Below are 8,416 nucleotides of genomic sequence, written 5' to 3'. Positions count from 1 at the left end.
TGGTAGAGCCAGTCTTACTCCAAAATTTCTTTTAAATTAAATTTTGTCAATATAAAGTTTAAAATTAAAAATGACCCCCTGTTTAATCATATTTCATCAGACGATACGTGGATGAAATTTTTGAGATTTTCCAAGAAAACCGCGCTGACTTTAACAACTAATATAAATAAGAAGTAGCTCATAATAATCATATAATATAGGGACCACTTTTACAGGACTCATTCGAGAAACCTCTACTAAGAAGACTTAATTATTATTTACTATATTATTTTTACATTGGGCTTATTATTTAAATTACCATTAAATAAGAACGAATAATAATTCTTAATTTTTTGTATATTTATTTACATTACATTAATACAAATTAAAAGAATAAAAATATAATTTCTTTCTACATAGTTATTGTCTATCACATTACCTTCTCTATCGCTGTATATGATTTTATTTATAAAATATATTTCAGGCGCCTTGTAACTTTAAGGGGTTATATCAGCATACTAATAAAAATAAAATAGAAGCAATTCATGGTGAAGTGTAAATCTGTAATATAGGTCTCTTGTCACGCGAAAACCCTATATGGCATGATAAAACATTAAATTAAACTAACCGATAAGGGATTATTCAGCAGACCTTTATGTTTAGCGTAAATTCGGCTTTATCGTGACAAGTGCGATTCAAATGAGGCAAATTTATCTATTCAGATTACGTTGCGTATTAGATATTGTATAACATATGTATAGCGAAAATCTACTGCAAGGTATAATAGGGTAGAAAAGGACTTTTCGGCAAAATTGGCATTGCAGCAAATACAAAAATACGCCAAATTTGTTTTTGAAGGATACAAGTCGTACCGCCGAAAATATAGCAAAACCTCTAAGTGGAGATGTAATTTCCTAGTTTTTTTTTTAAATCGAAATAAGTGTTAAATAATTCGTTATTATAGTATATTTCACTAACCTGTCAAAACTCCTGCTTGTTACCTGTCCCAACTATGTTACCACCTGCTATTTAAATTGTTTGTCAGGTTCATTGATAGATGCTGAAAATAATATTAAATAACTAAAATTAATTCTAAATTTAGGCAGGTTCTTTGACACATAACAAAATAAATCACGCCTGATGTTGACTATAAAAAATACTTTTAATTCTCTATAACTTTTGTAATCGATCTACGCTTTTAGAGAAACTGGAGCTTTAAAATACCAAAAAACATGTTTGGCAAAAAATACAAAAATCTACCAAAATTTACCGTATTAGTCAAAGTAAATTATTTCACAAGACTGCGCTATATTTTGCAAATAATTTGGGCTCATTTTAGTAAGTAAGCAATTGTCGCGTTTGTGCTTCACATTTAGAGAGGTCAGTTAATTTTGTGACATATGATTCAAGTGTTCGCGAATAGATAGCTAAATTTCTTGAAACAAGCTCTGTTTATAATAAAAAGAGGCTGCTTATTATTCCTGTACTCACTAAACCCACGGATAAAGCACTATTGGAGAAAATGATGATGAATAGTAGAAATGAGCGATCCGGTGATTTAGAATGAACGGCGTGATTAGCGACCGTGATTCGGCAATCACCGTTATTTTAAACGGTGACCGTGATCACTGTATTTTTATACATTTAAGGAGTCGCCTGGTGGCGGTCCAACTGGCCGGGCTGTGGTTAAAAGCTGTAAAAATATCAGTCATCACTCATACGTCATACGCATTTAGCTTGAAGTCGTTCCATGACATTATACACTATTGAAACGGTAACAGGTATCTCGAAATCACGGATCGCCGTGATATGAATATTTCAGTCACCGCCGTTATTGGCGATTTACAAATCACGGTGACAAAATTACCGATAGTGAAATATCGCTGATCTCTAAATAGTAGCTACATTCAGATAATTGGCCGTTGTCACAGGCGTAACTTGTACAAGTGTTCTACAAATAATAAAAAAATGCAAGTTCCATTCTTTTAAAGATTCGGTTACTGCAAGAGCTATATAAACTGCAAAATTCGAACATAACTGACGTAATTTCCTATTTGTGTATTAATGTGTAATTTAATAGTAGGGGAGCCCAAGCGGGGATTTTGCGTGTTAGTTGAGCGCGTCAGAAAATCATATGTGAAGTAACCTCATACCCTATAATGTATCGTTACGTTAATGATTACGTTACGTTAACGATCCTTATTATAGAGGCCTGCGTTAACAGCAGTCCGTCAAATTAGTAAAAAAACGATCCTTAGGAAAACTTGAACGCGTCAGATTAAGACAAGGTAAGGTGCGATTTCGACTGTTTTAACAGAAAACTCGTATTTTCCGAACAGATGGAAAAAAAATGACTTATATGTCATGAGCTCAAATTTTGTAAAAAAAAAAATTAAGTTATGAAAATTTTACTATGTCAAACTGTTTGGCCGCTAGGGGGCGTTTCTTGAATTTGGTCGATTTCGGTAATTAGCCATAACTTTTATGCTATTAAAGATAATTGACTTCTGAAAACACTTTCTCAAAGTACTTTTTAATGATAAATATTTTTATGTTTATTAATACCCTTAAATAAAACGCCCGAATCAAATACATAAACTAATTATTATTCCGGTCTTTTGCAAACGAATAAATAGACTAACTCTTATATTTCTTTTTATAATCTTTTAGACGCAGAACCTCAAACCAAATAATAAGGCGGTGAACCGCCGTCGCCAAAGTTGCTTATAGTCGGCCAATGCTACCGAAGTCTCGCCTCGAAACGTCATTTGCTGTCTTCCAGCAACCGTTAACCTAGAACAATAACATAATATTAGTAAACTAGTCTTCTAAAATCACCCAGCGAGAATTATTCTACGCTGAACGTTTCTTAATAAGCTTTAGTTTTAGATCCTTCCCGAAATCAGCATCTTCAATCGAAGTACTTTTACCTTGATCACGTACTGGTTTTCTTCCAGCTGATGCCACATTTCTAAAAGAGTCTAAGACTCTAGAGGACTTTTTCTTTAGTTTTACACCAACGTTTTTGGTGACATCTTGGCACGTGTTGCCGTTAAGCGACTTTTCGCTTTGGCACGTATTGCCATTGGACGACGTTTCGCCCGATGGGCACGTATTACCCTCAGGTGTCTTTTCACCTTGGCACGTATTGCCTTTAGGCGACTCTTCGCCTGGGCACGTATTGCCCGTAGGTGACTTTTCACCTTGGCACGTATTGCCGTAAGGCGACTTTTTGCCGTCATCTTCGGGTAAAAGCTCAAAATCTTCTTGCTGGATATTATACGTCTTCATTTTATCTACTGCTCAAATCCCAACATAGCGTTTCTTCGATCCATCCTCTCTGGGTAGACCTTCTACCACATGACGATCATGATCTAAGACTTTTTTTTTCTGTATGGACCATCATATTTGGGTAGCAGCTTTTTGCTTTTTACATCACTGATAATATTTTTTTTCTGAAGCAGGACCAAATCATGAACTTGAAAACTAACTGATTTTCATTTCGCATCAAAAAGAGTCTTTTGTTTTTGCTGACTTTTTTCAGTAGACTCGGCTGCTTCTTGCCGATTTTTAGCAACATCGATTTTTGCATGTAAGTCACAGATTTCGTTAGTCAAAAATGCATCTTTGACTCCTCTAGGCTTATACCCAAAAAGTAACTCATGAGGACTTTTCCCCGTAGTTTCGTTAATGCAAGCATTAATTTCAAATTGAATTTGTGGAGTATTCTGATCCCAAACATCTTCGTTATTAGCAGACGCTGCCAACGCTGATAAAATTGTTCGGTTGTATCGTTCTACCTGTCCATTTGCTCTGGGTGTGGCAGTGGCATTATAAACAGTTTTAATACCAATTTCAGCTTGTAACGAAGTTACAAGATTTTGTCTTTATTTTATAGTAATAAGGGTAAGCCCAGGCAGTCTTTTATAAGATAACTTAGATAGTTGTGCTCCGTTAACATTTTAACCTCTAAATTTATAATTTACATAACAAAAAGATACATTTTAAGCTTTACCTGTGAGTCATGAGGGGTTTATAATTCTAAACATTTATAAAGAAACCAACTTAAAGAGGTTGCTAGCTTGATAGTATCCTGGAAAGGTTTGATTTCTTATAGGTTATGCCTAGTTCTCCGTTAACTATGTTGTAGTCTCTGGCCTTACTGTTTTCACCCTTGGTTATTCTTAGGATAATAAAGAACCACAAATGCCTAAAACTGAAAGAGTTTTCATCACTATGCTTCCAGTTTTCCGGTTATTTTCATGAAATTTTCCTTTCATGCTGTTGCATTGTTTATATGTTCTATTTTGCAAGTTTCAAGGTTTACCTACCTTGGGAAGCCCTGTTAAATGAAGGGGTATGCCCGGTGTGTCAAAATATAATATAAATCATGATTCAGTTTCCCGCGGTTTTCCTAAAAAGCCGGTTTTCTTGTACACATGTGGCCAGCTTTTGTCCCGCTGTTTTCACCTAGAAATACCCGGTTTTGAGAGCTGAAACTAAGTTTGTTTATCATAAAAGGTCATGGCCTATAAATCCGTACCATTTTTATGAGGAAAAACTCTATTTTCCTTAAGTTTTCCCAATTGCATTTTTATTCAACGATTGGTTCCGAGGATGTTCGTGAGTCGTCGGCATCCAAATTCCTGCGATGGGTATAAAAAGGTTCCAGGTCCACCAAGGATTCACATTCGTTGCAGTAAGGTCGTACCATACCTTTCGAGCGAAGTACCAGTAATTTTTCCATATTTCAATACCGTTAAATTTTCAATATTTACGTTTAAATTTGCCTTGACGTTGACAGTGTGAATTGGGTTAGGTAAGAGCCACCTGTTGACAGTTGACCGGCCGCTTCCAAGCTCGCGTATTACGATCTTTATCGAATCCGTTGTTATTGATATCGTTCCGTCCCGTTCCGTTTTATTTAATTTTAAAACTGTGGTTTGGGCACTATGTTTCTTCGTGTTTTGTAGGGCAGGTAGTAAGCGGGTTATATTAATGAAATTATCGTAAAATTATCCGCGTTACGATATTTTAGTTACCATTTTTACAAGCTTGGAAGACGGTGGTATTTTATGTTTCCGCTGTGAGTTTTTATCTGTGATTAATTATTAGAATATTCATATTGATTCCGTTTCGCTTTATAAACTTTTAAAACTGTGGTTTGGACACTATCCTTCTTCATGTTTTGTAGGGCAAGCCACAGTCGCGAATATTATTAACTGGTGCCTGGACACTATCTTTCTTCGTGTTTTGTAGGGCAGGCAGTAGCCGCGTTTATTAATTATTACTTGGCTTCTCAAAGTGGTGAGAGACAAGTAATAACCGAGTCCGTGATGTCATAATTACTATCCGTATAACAACAGAGCAGAGATAAATGTTGACCGATTGATTGAGATTGCTTCGCTTGATTGGTGTTGAGTTTCCGGCTTTGCTTAACGAATGTCATCCGCAACCGCTTGTACAAAACATCAACCCCGTCCCTTAAATCATACTATTTTGCGTCATTAATAGAGTGCTGAATTTTCCGGTACATTTTCCCAAATAACTGCCTGTGCTTAATCATAGAAATTGATAACAAGAAATTAAGAGCAATAAGATCTCATTATAACCGGACAGTCTACTTTCAATCTTTACCTGGTTTCTCCACTGTCTAAAGGCTTACCCGAGAGGCTAGAGGGGATTCTAAGCTCCTTTAATTACTTAGAGTGGCGCCCGAGGCATTTTGTCGACTTTTTCTCCTATAACTGTAAAGAAATAGTGAAGGGGATTGACGGATACCCTGCGACGTCAAAGGTTAGAGGGTGGACATACGGCAAGTACGTGAGTACCCCCGCTACAAGCTGTGTACTTTTTAAATTCTTTGCTGGTAAAGGCAGTTCCTTGATCACAAATAATGCGTCGGGGAACTCCAAAAATATTAAATAACTCCTTCAAAAAGATTATAACAGGCAAACTTTTAGTACTTTTGACAGCTTTCATAAAAACATATTTCCTATAGTACATATTTAGTACATCTTAAGTACATATTTCCTTGTCTACTCTTTACAAAAGGTCCCAAATGATCTATGTGTATGGTGTCCATTGAAGTGTTTATCTTAGTTATGGAATGTAAGAACCCGGCTTGTGGTCCTCCGCTACTTTTATTATACAGACAGTTTAAACAACATCTTATAAATTGAGTCACATATTTGCGAAGTCGTGGAAACCAATAGTGTTTTTCAATCAATGACAGGGTTTTGTCAGCTGCCAAGTGTCCAGCTTGATTATGGCAAAACGATGTTACAGCATGTCGGGCTGTTTTCAGTACTACCCATTTAAGTTCTTGGACCGTTTTTCTATATATTCTGCCATTTTTAAAATCATATTCTTTGTGAATTGAGGACTCTTCTTTATCTATTGGAGCTCCAAGTAACACTTCAGTCAAATATTTTCAACGATCGTCCTGCAGTTGTGCTGTGAGAACCCAATCACTTTCGGATATGTTGATTGTCAATATCTGTGTCTCTAATTCTTGATCACAATTTATTGGATTTCGGCTGAGAGCGTCTATTGCACTGTTTCTCGCACAATGCCTAAATGTGGGTTCCAGGGTTATGATTATTAGCCTTTATTAGGGCACACAAAGAAAACGCAGCTTTATATCGTTAAACCCAGCTTTAGTATTGAAAGATAAATCAATGTCATAATTGACAACTAATTTAATCTATAACTTCAATTCAAAAAAATAAATACAAAAACAGTAATGCTCTAATACTTTAGTTATAGTTATGAAATTTAAAATTATGAGAAAGAAAATAAAGTAAAATTTAGCACTTAATACTTATTCAATTGTACATCTGATAATACCTCGCATATACGCATATACTCAGTTCCCAATTTCAAATCAAATCAGTGATGGTGGCTATATAAACAATTTTGCTAAATTGAATTTAAAATCTGTGATCATTTCTACATATTAATTCCAAAAAAAAAATAATCTATAAATTGCGACGAACCGATAAATCAATACCTGAAGAAACCAAGCCAAAAAAAAAGGGGCTACCTGAAATTCTAAGTCTCTCCGATTGGTGGCAGGGCCCACCTGATCTGAATGGGGCTCCTTTGTTGGCAGCTATACGTTTGGGCCAAAAGAGGCAGCAGCAGATCGACCAGTTAGGATGCTTCCAGAATGTCTAGCAGGTAGTGGAAGGCAATCGGTATTAGGTGTAGCCGATTGGAAGGAATGCAGGTTCCGGAGGTGATGATCCAAGCGACTTGATGTGGTAACACGTGGAATAGCAAGTGAGGTGGAAGCAGTAACAATAAAAATGCAGCAAAAGCAGAAGCAGAGGATAAGCAGAAGGTACAGGAAGGCCTAAAAATGGGGACCACACATGAGATTCGACATGGCTGTCAATTTTATGACATTTTTGTGTGGGCAAGTAAGTTAAATCTTATAAAATTGCTCTCTGAAAAGTTGGATGCATTGATGTTCTTTTGAGTTAAACCGAAAAGCATGCAAATAAGAAATTAATTAGATGAAAAAAATAGGAAAATGACTTAGGCATGTAACGTGCTAACTTACCGAAGATAGAATGTGGCCTTTTCTGGAGTTTATTTAACACAACAAAAACAAGGAGCCCTATAAACTCTTAGGCCTACTTAGAAAATCAGCAATTAAGCTATCCTAGCACATACTATTAACTACAAAAAAAATTAGGCTAAGATAGGGTCTACCTTTTCACATCCGCATTAAGCGAAACTATCTGTCATACTCTAGAACCAGATAAAGAATGAATCTATTAAAAATAGGATTGTCAGTTTCCCCCAGATTTTAAGGAATGCATTTATCTGTCAAGTACCTAGGTGTTGACATGCTGGGTTTAACTACTGGGTACTATCTGGTACCAACATTGGTTTAAGTAATTTGCAACTATGGAGCAATCTATAACTTGAGGCCATGGTTTAGCAACAATGATTTACAAAAAAAAACTGACAGACCAGATTGACATTAACATTCTTATCACTATTGATCCTTATGACTTGAACAAAATAAACAAATAGTTAATATGTGCTCAGTATTCATTAAAATCTAAAATAGGCCAAATTGACCTGCAAGGTAAAATCAATGCAAAATCAATGGCAGTTCTTAATTCTATTCAATCAAGAAAACAATAAAACAATATCCCATATTATTATTTACTTTCCTCATCCAATAATGGTTTTCCTTGCGTTTCAGATCGGGTATGTTAGGAGGGACTATCTTAACGGTGTATCATATCTGTGTAGTATGTATATTTATGTATGATTTTTAAATAAATTGTTTTATGAAACTTTGGTTGAGATTTACTTTATCTTGGCAAAAAAAATTTTATAAATCAATTAATATATCTGTTGGAGATTAAACCTGTAACACGTCAACATGCGCCATCCGGGAACCTGGACGATATTCGAT

The 8,416-nt window shown here is 35.5% G+C and overlaps 1 long non-coding RNA gene across 1 annotated transcript; it reads right to left on the bottom strand.

The window, feature by feature from the left end:
• Positions 1-2,656: 2,656 nt before the first annotated feature.
• Positions 2,657-4,872, bottom strand: LOC126745801 (uncharacterized). Its single transcript, XR_007663683.1, has 3 exons — positions 4,523-4,872; positions 4,311-4,449; positions 2,657-4,195 (listed from the first exon to the last, which is right to left on the bottom strand). It is a non-coding gene; the product is annotated as an uncharacterized LOC126745801 (long non-coding RNA).
• Positions 4,873-8,416: the final 3,544 nt, after the last annotated feature.

Source organism: Anthonomus grandis, chromosome 16, assembly GCF_022605725.1.
Source record: "Anthonomus grandis grandis chromosome 16, icAntGran1.3, whole genome shotgun sequence".
Taxonomy (NCBI): domain Eukaryota; kingdom Metazoa; phylum Arthropoda; class Insecta; order Coleoptera; family Curculionidae; genus Anthonomus; species Anthonomus grandis.
This window is presented reverse-complemented; position numbering and strand designations above follow the sequence as displayed.